This window comes from Lepidochelys olivacea (genome assembly GCF_965140295.1).
Source record: "Lepidochelys olivacea isolate rLepOli2 genome assembly, chromosome: 14".
Classification (NCBI taxonomy): Eukaryota; Metazoa; Chordata; order Testudines; family Cheloniidae; genus Lepidochelys; species Lepidochelys olivacea.
Window position 1 is genome coordinate 8,865,299 of NC_140424.1, and position 18,627 is coordinate 8,883,925.

General features: G+C 40.7%; 1 protein-coding gene across 2 annotated transcripts in view; it reads left to right on the forward strand.

The window, feature by feature from the left end:
• TEX2 (testis expressed 2) overlaps window positions 1-18,627 on the forward strand; it is a 119,643-nt gene that overhangs the window by 55,678 nt on the left and 45,338 nt on the right. The window lies entirely within an intron of this gene.

The window sequence follows — 18,627 nt, forward strand, 5'->3', positions numbered from 1 at the left end:
CACTCTTTCTATTACTTTGATGTTTTCACTTGGAGTCACGGAATCATCTTTTTACATTGGTGGCCACAATAAAAATAAAAATTGAAAAAGAGTAGGCAATTGGCTAATTGGATAGTTTTAGATAAGAAATTATGTCTGGAATAGAACATAACCTCAAACTTCTCAGTGACAATGAATTTCGCTTGATATCATTTTAACTGATTAAAATCTCAGTATACTGTGAGTCTTTATTTTTAAAGTGACATGTTTCAGAGTAGCAGCCATGTTAGTCTGTATCTGCAAAAAGAAAAGGAATACTTGTGGCACCTTAGACTAACAAATGTATTTGAGTGGAAAATTCCACTGCATGCATCCTATGAAGTGAGCTGTAGCTCACGAAAGCTTATGCTCAAATAAATTGGTTAGTCTCTAAGGTGGCACAAGTACTCCTTTTCTTTTTTAAAAAAATTGTCCATTAACAAGTCAACCCAAAATACTGGTTATAAAAATAATGAATAGGCTGTTGCGAAATGGTGCATATCTCTTGGTGTTCTGAATGGAGTCCATTCCCGTCAGAGGACATAAAAATTTTGCTGCAATGTGTCTGGCTGCACTGGAGAATCGGACTTCCTAGACAAGTTGCTTATTTTTTCCTCTAATTGAAGACTATTCTGTTTTTTAGGTGGATGACAGTTAAAACTCTCTAGAAAGAGTCTACTTATAATATATAATTGATTAAACTAAATACTGATTATTAAAGGAATATAAACCTGGTTGGAGCTCTCTTTTAATCTCTGTTTTTAGTTGTCACATTCAGGAACGTAATGTCATGCTTTAAAAGCCCTTCAGTCAGAGATTTGGGGAAGGGGGAAACAGATTAAAATAGTGAATATTTTTAATGACAAACGGTCTCTTGAATTTTAACTTCAGAATATTTATTAGAACAAGTAAAAAATGTTTTGCTTTTTGGTATGATCTTTATAAGTTCTCTTAGGACTGTTTAGTATTTATGTAACATTCTTCATTCTGTGCTTTTCTTTAGAAGAATGGCTTGGTTTTTTGTAATGATTGATTTTCTTCTGTGTTTTTTGTTTTACTACTTTTCTGTTCCAGTATTTTTTTCTCTGAAGCTGAGACCTTCAGCCTACATGCTATCATGTGCATTTGTATATTTTTCTCACTCTAATTTATAGTGTAAGTTCTTTGGGGTGGAGAGTGTCAGCCTTATGCATCCGATGAAGTGAACTGTAGCTCACGAAATCTTATGCTCAAATAAATTTGTTAGTCTCTAAGGTGGCACACGTACTCCTTTTCTTTTTATCCTTAAGACTGTTCCAGAAACACTTTGTGTTCAATAAGTAATCAGCTCCTTCTTTGCTGTTCTCCGTCTAGTTCTCTTTCTTCTACTTATTGTTTTCTCAGGCTGGGGTCTTCCTCTCAGTCATTCTTGTTCTCTTCAGCGCAGGTGTTCATGTCACTAGCTCGTCATCCCAAGATGCACACTGGCTGACAATTACCTCTTCTCCAACAGGTGACCATAAACAGGACTGTCTGCTCCAGCAGCCCTGAAAGGTATATAATCTGAAGTGTTTGTTATTTTTCTCTTTTTGTGTAAAGCTATGGGGGGGAGGAATTTGGACTTTTTTACAAAATTTATAGTAACCAAAAATACTTTTTTTTTTTATGAAAAGCTGGAAATTTCCGAGGAAAGCAGTTCCCCCAAAATTCTTTTTTTTTAAGTAAAAATAAATAAATAATTTTTTTGAAAGGGAAGGGAGAAGAAGTAATTTCAGTTTTCAACCAGCCCTAGTTCTGGATCCTGAAGTTGAGCAGGCTTGCAGTGCAAACAGATTTGTCGTTGGCCCTTGTAGCCAAACAGTCTTTCGTTTTGTTGTCAGTGGGAGGATAGATATAATCTGGACTCTCAAGAAGTCTTGACTTTAATCACTTTCATTTTTCAAAGCTATGGGGAATGTCACAGTGAAAAGCAAATTTTGTCATGGTCTGTGGTTCTGTGTAATCTGTGGATTATGTCTGTTGGATAGATGTACTGAAGAGTATGATTTAAGGAAAACAGACATTCCCACTTCTTACATTTTATACTGACCTCTTTTGTAAAATGGTTTGAGATCTGTTGATGAAAAGTGCTATGTGAGCTAGGTATTACTGTATCCCTCACTTCCATGAAAGGAGGATGCACACATAAAGTATCAAGGAAAAATCTTGATTTTTATTTTTCATAGCCTGCTAAATGCCTGTCCAAAAAAATTGGAGGTTTTTCTTCTTCATTCAGTAACCACTTTAAAATTAATATTGATATATAAAGACACTGTACTGCCTTGCTAAAACCAGGGATCTAATTTTAAAAAGAAAAACCAGCTTTTAACCAGCTCTGCTGAAGCAGAGGTAGCAAAATGGAAAAACCACTAGCCTAGTCAGAGATGTGGGATGGACGCTTCAGAAAGCTTTTTTTATTCAATTTTCCATGTAAAGTTACATTTTGAAATTCATTAAATCATATGCTATGTGTTTGCATTAGAATGAGCCCAGAAAGATATTTGGAATTTCATGTAAGCTCTTTGAAGAATTTTTATGTATATATTTTGTTTAACTTCCTGGGTTGGTTCCCTGTCTCTGCATGTAATACAGTGTCAGCTTTCACTAGCACACACTGGTAGCCTTTGGCTACTCACTCATTACCTTTTTCTTTTCTTTTTTTAAGCATCTTGGAAGCTTTAGGATTCCCTTTGATCCTGTCTTAGCCTTGGGAAGATTAAACCATTCTAGTCTTGATGGAGCCAGATGGGGGTGTTCCCCAGTTGATAGCTCTCCTGCACCAGTTACTCCAGGAACCTTCTTTGCCATCATTTCATTTCTTGTGGGTTTCATCCTTTGCAGGGTTTTTTATTTAATTCTTGGCATTCAGGCAGATTACCTGAGGGCCATATGATAGTGGTACAAAATATTACACACAACATCTTAATTTTCTATAGTGGTACTTTAGTTTCTAATCAAAGGATAGTGAATATTTTGGATGGCATTGGGTATATATAGTAGGTGTGCCCAGATTTTGCAAAACTGAGAACTTGCTGAGGGTTTGGCAGTAACTAACATGTATAAAATGGTATGTTACTTACCTCAAGAGAGAACATTGCATACTGGGACCTGTAGTTGCTAAGAGTTCCTAAGCTGAAGGCTGCTGAAAACCACATTGTAGAATTCTGTGGCCTACATTTTTGATCTCTCCAGATTAAATGCATCAAATAATGGGGGAAGTGACTAGCATGGTTGTAGCACTTCTGATTTGTTGCCATTTGATTGTAAATGGATGCTAATTTTAGCAAGCTAACATGGAAGCTCTCGACCTTTCTGGTTAAGTAACTAATAAAACAGCATGACATCCACTTGTGTAGCTGATTATATTTGAATGATTTTAGTTTTGATCAGCTCAAGCAAGAGTCACCCACTGAAAATCCATTAACTGCTGAAGCTACTAAACTGTGGTCTTTAAAACAGGTGAGATTAACAGGAATTACCAGTTTTCACTTCAGTCCTAAAAAGAATTCTTACTACCTCTCACAGAAACTCCTCTTTCTAACATTAACCTTCATTCAAAAGCTTCATATGAATAATGGGGAGAGGGTGTTCAGATGCTTGGAAGGCTGTGGGAAGGCTGGATAGCTTCAACCCATGTTTGTTAAACTTTCACAAAGATAGTCTGAGATGCACTGAACCTCTGATTTATAAAAGCATTGCTGGTGTGTTTTTGAGGGTTCATTGATGTCATTTAGCACAGCTGTAGTTCTAAAGGGGATCTGAAGGAGAAGAGAGAAAAGGTACTAGTCAAACTCAAAATGGAAGGCTATTCCAAGAGTAATGATGGACTTGAAAGAAGGTGGGAAGTCAAGTAGAAAAAGAAAATAAGCACAGTAACAGTAGTTGGGAGGAAAAATAGGAAATGAGAGAGGGCAAACATGGGCACGGCTGACGTTTGTGCAGAGCTTGGTGAGAGGCAAGGAGCTTGAATTTGATGTGGTAGAATAGACTAAATATATACAGTTTATTTTGATGATACACATTTAGTCATGAAATTCTCAAGCATTGAATACATGAGTTTAATCTGTTTTGAAATGGCAGTGTTCTTAGCAGGGCCTGAGTTGGCTTCTGTTAAAATAATTTTCCAGTGCTGCATATGATTTAACTTTAAGAGGGTTCTGTTGGTGCGTAGGGGGCACTTTGCATTAGCTTGTTAGCAGTCATACAATGTGCTGTATTGTTAAGTTTCAATGTGCTTATGTGATAGAGTTTCAGTTTTAGGCTGCTGCTGCTGTTCCTAAGCAAAAAGTTCTGTGTACATATTGTTCAAATACTCTCATATGAAGCAGTGACAGGGAAGAGGGATCAACATTAGAGGTGGATTAAACTGGGTGTACTTTGGTCCTCTCAAATCAAAGGTACATTGTATCTGTGTCCTATTTACCTCTGAGAATAAAGTTCATGGTGCAGATGAGGGCTCAGTCCAATAAGGCATTTTAACTAGCACAGACAATGTATTCTGAGTACGGATTGGGGGGGGAACTGTCCTGAATTTTGAATCATTTTAGAATCTAAAATAATAAAGTCTTTGGCCAAATGTTGTATAACTTGATGGGAGATATTAGGGTTCCCCTTTGTCACATGGGAAGATGTCCTTATACCTTAAATAGTTTACTGCAAATGTGAAATTGGGAAATAGGAATTTGAGGATTTTTCCATATGAGCTTTTCAGGGCTGGATCCATCTTGAATACTTCTGGGCTTTGGTGGGCAGGTACACTACTCTCATTTGATCTGGCTAACTTCCAAAAGATCTCACAAAACTAAGTGATTGGGCAACAAAATGGCAAATGAAATTTAATGTGGATAAATGTAAAGTAATGCACATTGGAAATAATAACCCCAACTATACATACAATATGATGGGGGGGCTAATTTAGCTACAACTAATCAGGAGAAAGATCTTGGAGTCTCTGAAGACATCCACGCAGTGTGCAGCGGCAGTCAAAAAAGCAAACGGGATGTTAGGAATCATTAAAAAAGGGATAGTCTCCATCATATTCTCTATCTTATTGCCTTTTATAAATCCATGGTACGCCCACATCTTGAATACTGTGTACAGATGTGGTCCCTTCCTCTCAAAAAAGATATACTGGCATTAGAAAAGGGCAACTAAAATGATTAGCGGTTTGGAATGGGTCCCATATGAGGAGAGATTAAAGAGGCTAGGACTTTTCGGCTTGGAAAGGGGGGACATGATAGAGGTATATAAAATCATGAGTGGTGTAGATAACATAAATAAGGAAAAGTTATTTACTTGTTCCCATAATATAAGAACTAGGGGCCACCAAATGAAATTAATGGGTAGCAGGTTTAAAACAAATAAAAGGAAGTTCTTAACTCAGCGCACAGTCAACCTGTGGAACTCCTTGCCTGAGGAGGTTGTGAAGGCTAAGACTATAACAGGGTTTAAAAGAGAACTGGATAAATTCATGGAGGTTAAGTCCATTAATGGCTATTAGCCAGGATGGGTAAGGAATGGTGTCCCTAGCCTCTGTTTGTCATAGGGTGGAGATGGATGGCAGGAGCAAGATCACTAGATCATTACCTGTTAGGTTCACTCCCTCTGGGGCACCTGGCATTGGCCACTGTCGGCAGACAGGATACTGGGCTAGATGGACCTTTCGTCTGACTCAGTATGGTCATTCTTATGTTCTTATGTACATTTCTCTCTTTGCTGTTCCCTCTTGCACTAGAAGCCATCCTCCTTGCCACCTTGATGACCTACCATCCTACTAATTCTTTATCTTGTCAGTTACTGCTTTCTGAATGACCACTTCATCTGCAAAGCTGCAAGAGCTAGTGAGTAGAAGGTTGGATTACAGTTGATGCTAAACATCCTGAGGTGCATCTATGCCACCTGTTTCTTATCCTGTATTTTGGATTTAGGTAGTACATTTATATGACACGAGGGATATAGGCAAGAGGCTTACCAGACCCATCCAATTCAGCATGATTCATGTATCGCGTATCTGTGGTGAATATTGCTGAATGCTCAGTCTGTTTCAGTGTATTTGCTCTTGATGTTTAAGTTTTGTGTTAATTTGGAAAAACTGTTCTCAACTTCAAATAAACGTTTGGTTTGGGGTCCATGCCTTGGATTAACATGAGCAAAACTACACTAGGATAGTACTTCAGCTTTATTTATATTATGGTATTAACAAAAGTCTATAATAAGGGTCAGGAACTCAATGTGCTAGGTATTCTACAAATAGAGATAGATGTGGCCCCTGCCCCAAACAGCTTAATTTAAGAGCAGACTAGAGAGGGAAGGGCAAAAAACAGGAGTGAAGTGTGAAAGGAGACACAAAGGTAATATTCAGATCGCATGTTTACATAGGTCAAGAATGAGCACAGCTTGATTGTCATTTGGGAAGAAAAAAAAATCTTTGTGGACTTATAATTTTTTTTCCTTTTTGTTACCTACCTATTTTATATAGCTTAAAAGAATACTCAACTGATTCTTTTAAACCTCGTATTTCCAGTAAGGTGGGGTATGTTTTTTGTTTGGGAAGGTTCACATCTGTATTCAGAATGTATTGCTTGAGCAATCTTTAGTCAACCTTAAAAATGATAATCACCTTTACCTGTACTCAATGGGCTATGTGTCAGAGACACCATCTGTTATTAAAGATGTCTTAACTTTGCCAGCATGTCTTATTACATCTATCTTAAAATATGCTCCGTATTAATAATCTAGCCAATGAACAGTTCTGACGGCTTTATATTTCAAGCAATGATACAGGCTTTTTTTAGATGCCTAAGTGGAGAAGGCCAGGTTGGTTAGACCCAGCATTTGACCTGCCTTACTATCTCCTTTAAAAAAAAAACAACAACCCCAAAACTATTCTTCTGTCAATAAAATAATCAACAAAATGTAGTTGTTTATGTTGGACTTGCAAAGTGATTTTCCAGGAATGTTTGATGCTCTAGAGCCAACCAGGGAGCGCACGTTTTTTTTAAAAAAAAATTGTTTGCAGAGCTGGACTGGCAACATTAATGGTATTGCTGATGATGGTATTGTCCAAGTAAGGTAGCAATTGTTACAAAAGAGTCATATTGAAAACCTAAATGAGGATGGGAATCCATGTTTCCAAATGGAAAAGAAGAGCCTTCCCAGGAAAATGACTTTTTTTTTCAGCTGTTCCAGTTGGTTTAAAAAAAGTACTTTGTGTATCTATATATACCTGTACACACACTGTTTTAGATTTCCATTGTTTATAAACAGGACTTCTCAAATGTTTCTTTGAGAAAGTACTGCTGAGAGGTGGGTGAATACCACACACACATTTTGGCAAATATTCACTTCAGTTTTGAAACATTTGCTTTGGCTCTTCATGCCTCTGTGTTCACATTCACAAATATTCTAGAAAATTTTTTATTTGCATGAATAATTGCAAAAAAATAATTTTAAACTCAATTTACTGAAAGTGAACTTTGAATTCCATAATTCAGCAGCAGCACTGCAAATTTTGAATTCTGAAACTTGAACTTTATACTGAAATTGATGATGAAATTCATGCCATATTGGTTAGCTATATGCTGTAAGTCATCCAGTCAGGGAATGGAACAAATACGTTATGTATAAACATAATGCCAATTTTAAATATTGATCATGAAGTATTTCAGTAATCTGAAAACCAAGAGTTGTTTACTGTAAGTCTGCAAATTGCAAATGAGTTTGACTCTTTGCAGACAGTTGATTGGGGGGGGGGAGAAGTACACTTTGCTGAATAATGTATTACAAATTATACATCCAGGGTTAGCCTTATTTGAAGCCTTCCACTCCCTAGGTTTTCAACCAGAACACCCGGTCTAAAAGGGACCCTGGCGGCTCAGATCAGCACTGCCGACCAGGCCATTAAAAATCCAATCGGGGGTGCTGCAGCGCTAAGGCAGGTTACTCCCTACCTGTCCTGGCTGGCACTGTGCTGTGCCCCAGAAGCGGTCAGCAGGTCCGGCTCCTAGGTGGGGGGAAAGAGCCCAGGCCTCTGTGTACTGCCCTGAGCACCGGCTCCTCACGCTTATTGGCTGGGAACTGGCCAATGGGGGCTGGGGGCCGGGGGTGGCGATGCCCGCAGGCGAGAGCAGCGTGTGGAGCCTCCTGGCCCCCCTGCCTAGTACCTGCCAGGATAGGCAGCCTGCCTTAGCCTCCCTGCTGCGCCACTGATCGGGAGCTGCCCGAGATAATCCCACCCCAGAGCCATCACCTCCTCCTGCACCCCCACCTCCTATCTTATCCCTAGCCCCCTCCCGCATTCTGTATCCCTTGGCTCCACCCACCAGCCTGGAGCTCCCTCCTGCACCCCAGTTTGCTCATTCCCAGCCCCACACCATAGCCTGCACCCCCAGCCGGAGCCCTCACCGCCTCCCGCACCCCAGCTCCCTGCCCCAGTCTGGAGCTCCCTCCCACACCCTGAACCCCCAGTTAGAGCCCTCACCCCCTCCCATACCCCAACCCTCTGCCCTAGCCCAGTGAAAGTGAGTGAGGGTTGGGGAAAGGGAGCCACCAAGGGAGGGGGAATGTAGTGAGCGAGGGGCAGGGCTAGGGTGTTCAGTTTTGTGTGACTAGAAAGTTGGCAACCCTACCACTCCCCCACCACACACACAGGAACATTTTTTCTTTCCATCTGTACCTGGTTCAGTCAAAAAACCAACTTGATAAAGTAAAAATACATACAAAAACCCAGGTCCAAAGGTTTATGGTCTTAACATGTTTATCTTCTGAGGGTTCTAGAGAACCCTGGTTTCTGGCCTGGCCACCTCCCACTGAATCAAATTCCTGGGCTGTTTTCACCTTCTGCAATTGCCTCCCCCATTAACTCATCCTGACCCCAAACAGTGCTCAGATGTTTGGGTGCAGCACTCAAGTCAGGCAGCGCTGAGGAGAGATGCTAGTACTGAATCACATTCCTGCCAATAGCAAAAGGATAAAAGGGAATAAATCTTCTGTCTCTCATTGTAGAATCTCTGCTGCTACTTCCCACTATACCACATTCAGGTGGGTTACAGAGAAATTATCCCACACAGGTTCAAGGCAGCTGTTGACTGCCATGTAAAACAGTTGTCAGTCGTAGAGGTAGATCAAAATTTGAAATGCTCTTCTGTATGTTATGTTTTCCTTCCTTTTCTCTTAACTTAAAATGACTAATCTTTGGCTACATGAATACTTAATGTTTGGATTTGGTGAATTAAAAGCAAAAAGAAAAGGAGTACTTGTGGCACCTTAGAGACTAACCAATTTATTTGAGCATGAGCTTTCGTGAGCTATAGGATTAATCTGGGAGTAATTGTCAGTCATGGAGCACAGCTTTGATTTTGACATGTAAATTTTGTCCCTTGAGATGTTGTAAAACTCACCCATAAAAGCAGTTGGAAATTTCAAAATTCCTCCATTTGAAAGCTATTGCTGAAGGGTCTTGGTAAGTATACTGTGTGTATATATGTATACCAGTTGATCAGTTATCTCCTACAGAGTCATTAGGTTTGAAATCTCTGTCATAAACATAGAATTCCCTAGTTTTCACATCCTTTTAAATAAGTATGCAGTAAGTTCAGAAAAACTATTCCTGAAGTAGTGGTGGGGGGGGGAGAGGGAGAGGGATAGCTTGGTGGTTTGAGCATTGGCCTGCTAAACCCAGGGTTGTGAGTTCAATCCTTGAGGGGCCATTTAGGGATCTGGGTCAAAAATTGGGGATTAGTCCTGTCCTGCTTTGAGCAGGGGGTTGGACTAGATGACCTCCTGAGGTCCCTTCCAACCCTGATATTCTATGATTGTAAGTAGATGGTCATCTTTACAATTGAAGATTTTTGGTCTGGCTGAGTCAAAAGAAAGGGTGGCTTTGGGGGTACGACACAATACCAGGCATCAGCAGATCTGGGTTCTTTTCTTGGCGCTGGAGACTCCCCTTGTGTTCTTGAGCAAATCTTTTACCCTTTTTGTGTCAGTTTCCTAATCTATAAAAATTACAGTGCTTACCAAGTGGGTTGCAATGCTATATTTAGTGTTTGTAAAGCATGCTGAAAGCGCATATGGAAGATGCTATCCAAATGCAACATATGTTAGTTGGCCTTCAGCTGTTATCCAGTAAGTATCTGGATAGCAAAAGGAAGTTGAGGTTTAGTTCTAAAAGCAGAAAAGTATGGTGTCTTTTGAACGAGAGGACAGCAAAGAGGTTAGATGTCAGTTTCTATCTACTATAATACAGGTAATATGAATAAAAAAGCCCAAAGCCCCTAATCAGAATAGAAGGGCTCTTTTGCACTAGGCACTGTACAAAAATATATTGTAGTAAAAGGCAGTCCCGACCCCAAAGAATTTACAATCTAATTTATTAGGAAACTGATAGCTTTGGGTGTAGCAAACTTTGGTTTATTGAAGAAAGAATGTATTTTCTGATGGCATTTCATCTATGAAGTAGACTCAGCTTGCAGCACAGAACTGTGCAGAATATGTCCACTGGCTCAGAGTTCCATTTCCTCTTAGGCCTAGGATCTAGCAAAGTAGCCCATGTTCCTTCTGAAGTCAGTTCTTTCAAGTATTTGATCCCCCAAAGCCTTGCATTAATATTGAGTTGGCTGATCTTATGCCTTGAAACACTAGGCTGAGACTCACAGAATGGACCAAATAAGGAGCTAGTGTAACTCATTTCAAGTTAGTGGAGTTACACCAGGGTTGAATTTGGCTAATGTTTCTGGAATTCACTTGGCCACAGTCCATTCACTTGGCCACAGTAACTGATGAAGTTTGATTGCCAGAAGCTAATGGTTCAGTTATGTTGTTGGAGCATAGATAAATGTAGTAAGCCTTTTCTAATTTTTCTTTTTTTTTTTCTTTCTGTTTATGGATGCTAAGCTTTATTCTGTCATGTTTATGCTTTACCTCCGTTAAAGTTCCCTCCCCACTTTGAACTCTGGGGTACAGATGTGGAGACCCGTATGAAAAACCCTCTAAGCTTATTTTTACCAGCTTAGGTTAAAAACTTTCCCAAGGCACAAATCCTTCCCTGTCCTTGGATAAGTACTGCTGCCACCACCGAATGAGTTAGACAAAGATTTAGGAAAAGGACCACTTGGAGTTCCTGTTACCCCAAAATATTTCCCCAAGCCCTTTCACCTCCTTTCCTGGGGAGGCTTGAGAATAATTTACCAACCAGATAGGTAAACAAGGTGAGCACAGACCAGACCCTTGGGTTTTTAGGGCACTAAAAACCCATTAGAGTTTTAAAAAAACAGAACTTTAGTACAAAGAAAAAAAAGTAAAAGAAACACCTCTGTAAAATTAGGATGGAAGGTAATTTTACAGGGTAATAAGATTTAAAACATAGAGGATTTCCCTCTAGGAAAAACTTTAAAGTTACAAAAAACAGGGATAAACCTTCCTTTTAGCACAGGGAAAATTTACGAGCTAAAACAAAAGATACTTTGACGCATTTCCTTGCTATTACACCTAAACTTACAAAAATAGTAGGTATTATTTAGTAGGAGCTGGATTACTTGCTTGGTTTTTCTCTTTGTCTCCTGAGAGAACACACAAAGAGCACAAAGGAAAACCTTCCCCCCTCCCACCTCCTCCTCCTTCCACCCCGCCCCCCCCCGATTTGAAAGTATCTTCTTTTACCATTGGTCCTTTTGGTCAGGTGTCAACCAGGTTATTTGAGCTTCTTAACCTTTTACAGGTAAAGGAAAAATTTTAGGCTACCCTTAGCTGTATGTTTATGACACTCCCCCCAAATCATACCACTGGACAGCCTGCTTCACAGGTAAAAAATAAGCTTAGAGGGTCTTTCATGCAGGTCCCCACATCTGTACCCCAGAGTTCAAAGTGGAGAGGTTCACCTCTTCCACACCACTGTCACTTTTTCCTTTTGTAGTAGACACCTTTAGGCCACTCAGTGTCATCTCCTCCCAGGGCTGTAAACTGACAAACCTTTAATTCTCTGGAATAAAAGGGCTTTAGAGAATTAACATGGTACACTTTAGGCTTTAGGTTTGAGGTGGGGGATGCTATGAGATAGTTAACAGCTCCCAGGCACTCTTGGACCGTGAATGGCCATTCCCATGACGCTTCCATGTCATGGGACTGGAGTGCCTTCAAGACCGTGACCTGGTCCCTACTTTGAAGGAATGCTCTCTGGCATGTTTGTTATACCAGGGTTTTTGTTCTTTTTGAGCATCTTTTAGGTTTTCTTTAGCAAGAGCTAAAGAGGTTCGGAGAGTGTTTTGTAGGTTGTTTACAAAGTCCAGAATGTTAGTTTCTGGAGAAGGCGTAAACCCCTCCCATTGCTGTTTCACCAACTGCAATGGCCCTTTAACCTCACGGCCATATACAAGTTCAAATGGTGAAAACCCTAAACTGGGATGTGGTATGCTTTGTAGGCAAAGAGCAACTGCTGCAACACTAGTTCCCAATTATTGGAGTGCTTATTTACGAATTTACATATCATGGCCCCCAAAGTTTTGTTAAACTTCTCCACCAGGCCATTTGTTTGGTGGTGGTGAGGGTTGGAAAGCAAGTGTTTCACCCCAGGAGCTTTCCACAGGCTTTTTATGGTCCCTGCCAAGAAATTAGTTCCCGAATCTGTAAGGATGTCGGAGGGCCAACCTACCCTGACAAAAATGTCTGTTAATGCCTGGCACACACTTTTAGCCCTGGTGTTGCTTAGAGCTACTGCTTGCGGACATCGGGTGGCAAAATCTATGAAAGTCAATATGTACTGCTTTCCTCTGGGTGTCTTTTTTTTTTTTTTTGGAAAAGGACCCAGAATATCCACAGCTACTTGCTGAAAGAGGACCTTAATGATGTGGAGTGGCTGGAGAGGGGCTTTGACCTGGTCTTGGGGTTTTTCCACTCTCTGGCACACCTCACAAGACTGGACATAAGTAAAAACGTCCTTGCCCATTCCCTCCCAGTGGAATGACTTCCCCAAACGGTCTTTGGTCCTGTTAACCCCAGCATGGTCACCACGATGATCGTGGGCTAAACTTAAGAGCTTTAGCCAGTACTTAGTTGGAACTACCAACTGTCTCTGAGGATGCCAGTCCTCCTGGTGCCCACCAGAAAGAAGGGGTATTTTTGCATAAAAGTCCTTTTTTTTTAAACAACAAACTGGGATTGATTAGAAGAGCTGAGAGGCGGTGGGTTGCTCTGTGCTGCCGTCCAAGCTCCCTGGAGGCTTTTATCTTCTTCCTGCTCGGCCTGGAACTGTTCCCTTGATGCTGGAGACATCATTTCCTCACTGGATGGTGGACTTGGGCTTGGTCCCTCGGGAAGCGATGCAGGGGATGGGGCTGTTTCTGTGGACCATGACCCGCTCTCCGCGGGTGCACTAGGTTGTGGTTCAGGCTCCGGCTGAGCCTCTTGCGCTGGTTTAGCTGCTGCTGCCAGGGCAGGCTTGGTGGTGCCCTCTGGTGTTGGGGTTGTAGACAGGGTTGCAAGCGCTGGACTCAGTGCTGGCAATGGTTCTGGTGCTGGTTGATCTGCCAGTTCCAGTTTTGGGCCTGGCTCTGGCTGGGTCTCTGCGACTGGATCCACTACTGCTGTCGCAGATGTTGGCATGGGGTCCAGTTCCACAATCTCAGTCTGGGTCTCTGGTTACCCAGACGCGGCCCTGGTGTAAGGCTCAGGAACAGGGATAGGTGTGAAGGCTTGCTTAGCATGGCTGCGGGTGACCATTCCCACCCTCTTGGCTAGATTCACAGGGTGGGCCAAGTCTTCCCCCAGCAGCATGGGAATGGGATAATCATCATAGACAGCAAAAATCCACATTCGTGACCAGCCCTTGTACTGGACAGGCAACTTGGCTGTAGGCAAATCAAAAGAGTTTGACTTGAAAGGTTGAATCGTCACTTGGGCCTCTGGGTTGATGAATTTGGGGTCCACTAAGGATCGATGGATAGCTGACACTTGTGCTCCAGTGTTCCTCCATGTGATAACCTTTTTTCCACCCACTCACAGTTTTCCTTTGTTTTGAGGGTATCTGGGAGGCATCTGGGCCTGAGGACCTTCTCTGGTGCAATGAACTGTAATCTGTTGGGGTTCTTGGGGCAGTTGGCCTTTACATGCCCCAGGTCGTTACATTTAAAACATCGCCTAGCTGACTGGTCACTGGGGCAAGGTGGGTTGCTGGAGAATGGTGTAGTGGGACAATAAAGTGTTTGGGTTTTTTTGGGGGGGCGGTGTAGTTGGAGCCTTGGGCTGCCTCCGGTGGTAGGGTGTCGTTTCAGGGTGTTCCTTCTGGTATCCGCCAAAACTGCGACCAGGGTTGTTCCTCTCTTCTGCCTCCACCCGTTTGGTTCCTATTTGCCCCGCCTCTCTGATGGTCTGGGACTGCTCGTATTGATCAGCATAAGAAGCAAGACTTTCTGCTGAGTTCATTTTTTTTTTTTATCCCATAAACACTGTTTTTATATCATTATTGGTTATAGTCAGGAACTGCTCCTGTATAACCAAATCACACATTCCTTCAAAGTAGTTACACCCCTTCCTTTGACCCATTTATCTAACAGATCCTTTATCTGGTTTACATAAGCCACATTACTTAGTCCAGGTCCTCTCTTAAGGGCTCTACATTTTACTCTATATGTTTTAGGTGTAATTTGAAACTGTTTCAAAACCAAATTCTTAAATTTACCATAGTCAGAAGCATCCTCAATAGGCATCTTGTTGAATATGTCCAGAGCTCTGCCAGTCAATTTTGCTACCAATGTGGTCATCTTGTGATTGTCAGGAATTGCATGGAGTGTGCACAGTCTCTCAAAGGTGATGAAATATTTAGCAGTATCACTGGATTAATCATACTGTGGACATAGTCGCTCCCATTTGTGGACTTTTGGGGAAGGATTGTTAGGGTTATCCGGTAGACCCATCTTAGCCCTTTCCAGATTTAAGCGCTTCAGCTCTAACTTTGTCTCAAAGTGTTTTGCCTCCATTTCCATCTCGAAGCGTTTTGCCTCTGCCTCTGCTTCCAAGCGCTTTAAGGTCATTTGCCTTTCATGTTCTTTCTGTCTTTTTTTTAGCTTCAAATCTGGCTAATTTTAGGGTTTTTTTGGATATTACTTTTTGTCATCCTAGCCTTGCGCTTAGCCTAGCCTAACCTGAGAGCTAGAAAGAAAAGGGGGAAAAAAAAAACAACCCAGCTTGTGAATTCCCTTGCTGTAACTTAATTCCTCTGCCTTCAGGCAAAGGAAAAAACAAAAACAAACAAACTCCAGCTGCTCTCAGCTTTAAAAAAAACCAACAACCTCGCTGCTTTCCACGCAGCCAGAAGAAGAAAAAAAAATCCTTTTAATATCCTGAGGTTTGTGCTTCTGGTTCAAAATGATCCCATCTTTACCACCATGTCAAGGTTCCCTCTCCACTCTGAACTCTGGGGTACAGATGTGGGGACCTGCATGAAAGACCCCCTAAACTTATTTTTACCAGCTTAGGTTAAAATCCTTCCCTGTCCTTGGATGAGTACTGCTGCCACCACCAAGTGAGTTAGACAAAGATTTAGGAAGAGGACCTCTTGGAGTTCCTGTTTCCCCCGAAATATTCCCTCAAGGCCCTTCACCCCCTTTCCTGGGGAGGCTTGAGAATAATCTACCAACCAGATAGGTAAACAAGGTGAGCACAGACCAGACCCTTGGGTTTTTAGGGCACTAAAAACCACTTAGAGTCTTAAAAAACAGAACTTTCTTTTACTTTTTTTTCTTTATAATAAACACCTCTGTAAAATTAGGATGGAAGGTAATTTTACAGCGTAATAAGATTTAAAACATAGAGGATTCCCCTCTAGGCCAAACTTTAAAGTTACAAAAAACAGGGATAAACCTTCCTTTTAGCACAGGGAAAATTCACAAGCTAAAACAAAAGATATTCTAACGCATTTCCTTGCTATTACTTCCTATTTTTGTAAATTTAGATGTATCATTTAGTAGGAGCTGGATTACTTGCTTGGTCTCTCTCTCTGTCTCCTGAGAGAACGCACAAACAAAGAGCATAAAGCAAACCTCCCCCTCCCCCCGATTTGAAAGTATCTTTTCCCATTGGTCCTTTTGGTCAGGTGTCAACCAGGTTATTTGAGCTTCTTAACCTTTTACAGGTAAAGGAAAAATGTTAGGCTACCTTTTAGTTGTATGTTTATAACAACATCGTTCACAGATCATTTCATATATTTAATTTGTGCCAGTTCCCCACCCTGTGTGTAGGTTTATAAATTTTTACATCCTTATGCAATGAAGATACGACTTTAAGTCTGGAGATGTAAGCTTTTTTAAAATGGGGGAGAGGAGCACTTTCAGGGACAGATGGCCTTCTGAGCATTTTTAGAAAAAAAGTATTAGAGGGAGATATGTATTCCATTCCTGATAATGCCATTGACTTTTTTTGTGACCTTGGGCAAGTCTTTTTAACCTCCCTGTGCCTCTGTGTCCTCTATTGCTAACTGAATAAGGAGTACTTGTGGCACCTTAAAGACTAATAAATTTATTTGAGCATAAGCTTTCGTAGGCTAAAACCCACTTCATCGGATGCATGCAGTGGAAAATACAGCACTAACTGGCCACCTTTTGTAAAGTGGCTTGATATCCTTTTCTTTATCTTCCCCATTTTATCAAGCAATGTATTCTTTAAATGAATTAATTACGAAAGACTGGAAACAACCTACTAAAGAGGGATTGTTCTGATGAAGACTGCATATCTATCAGATTTTGCAGGCATTTCTGGACCTCATTACTGGGGTATAAAATGAGATCAATTTAGTGCTAATGTCTCCTTATCAATCTCTGTGAAAGTGGTACCAAGTGACTCTTGGAGGAAGTGATGTTTTGAATTCTGGCTCATGTGAAACTGGCTGGCGAGCGTTTTCATTTATGTGCTTGATGGTATCTTTGTGCAGAAAACCTGGTATTTTTGAACACTTTGGTTTGTCAGTCATAAACAGAGTCTGCCTCTTGGAACAGTGTTTTCATGTTAAACTATAACATGCCTAAGATTTCAACTGTATTAAACTGTTATACTGAAATTATCTAATATGTCTGATTGCTTAAGTGTGGTACTAAAGAGCCTGATTCTGCAGTTCTTACAGGAGTAATCCCAATGGTTTCAATAGGACTACAACTCAAGTACGAAGTTGCAGGATTGGGCAAGTGGTAAGGGAATGAAAAAATATATGAAATGTTAGTCCATCTTAACCTAAATGACTTGAATTTCTTGTGAGTGCTCTTTAGAAGTATGCCTTCATAGGAAATTTAGGACAGCTTATGGTACTGGTAAGACAGAGGTCACACAGTTCGTTAAACCAGAAGCTCAACATTTACTGTCTAATGGCCAGGTCCTGTTAGTGTATCTAGCTGTTTTAACAGTATGGCTGCTCTTTCCTAAAAGCAGTTTCACCCAATGTTTAACAAAGCATTTTTCAATTTAGTTATTCTGCTGATAGCCAGACAATTTTTCCTATTCCATCCTCTAAACAAAACTGCTCATCTTTAAAGATGGAGATCATAAGATCACTGTGCATGGCAAACACCTGCGGAGTAGTTTGACTATTCCCATTGTCCTCCCTGAGTTACTAAATTTCTTATTTTAACTGCTTCAGTAGTACCAAAAAACAAACCATACAACCTCCTCAAACAACAATGAAGCCCATTGTTGATGTTCCAATAGCCTGGGATAATGTATCTGTCTCTAATGGATTATGGTGGCGGAATTGCTATATTTAAGCACAGTCCATTAATTTAATTGTTTGGACACATTGCAAAATAGGTTGCAACATGGGTTGAAAATGTGTTCCCATCCCCACTGACTATTTTTCAGAGAGTGGAGGAATTTCAGAGAGTAACTAAATTGCTTTAAAAATATGAGAATTGGAGAAAAGAATCTTGAGGTTTTCACATGTCTTTTGCACTTGTTCTCCACAGGCTTTATTCTAAATTAAACATGCAGACCCCCACCCCCAGCAGATTTATTGATCAGCCAATTAAATTTGAGCTAAAATAGTAGATATTCTGAAAAAACTTCTGCATCAGACATATAGCTTCAGATTAATTAACAAATATTCAAGGATGGTCACTTGACAAAGAATTCTCACTTGACTTCAAGTAATGCAGTTTTTCATATATTCATGGACCTGAATTTATTTGCTGTTAAATACCTTGAAATTTCAATGTAAAAAGAAAACTCTGCTTCCTTACAAGTCAGGAAAACTCAGGACTTGTATACTCAAATATTTTCTTTGGAGGAAGCTGGGGTGTGAATCTTCCCTGTAATAGCCTGTGCACACTAACTGTTTGTGTGGACTCTGCTGATGCACATTAATAGCTCATTAGTGTGGTTTGAGCTACCCTGCTTTGAAACTGGGTTAACATATGGTGTCCACACAGACAGTTAATGTGTGGCAAGCTGGTGCAAGATAGATTGCACCAGCCTGCCGTGAAGTGAAGGTTCATGTAGAGTTGCCCTCAGAGTTTATGTACCGGAAGTATTGTGTTAGACATTATATCTAAAGTGTTGATGTTGGCCTGGATATTAGTTAAGTAATAACTAACTTTAATTTCTTAACTCTTTTTTGTA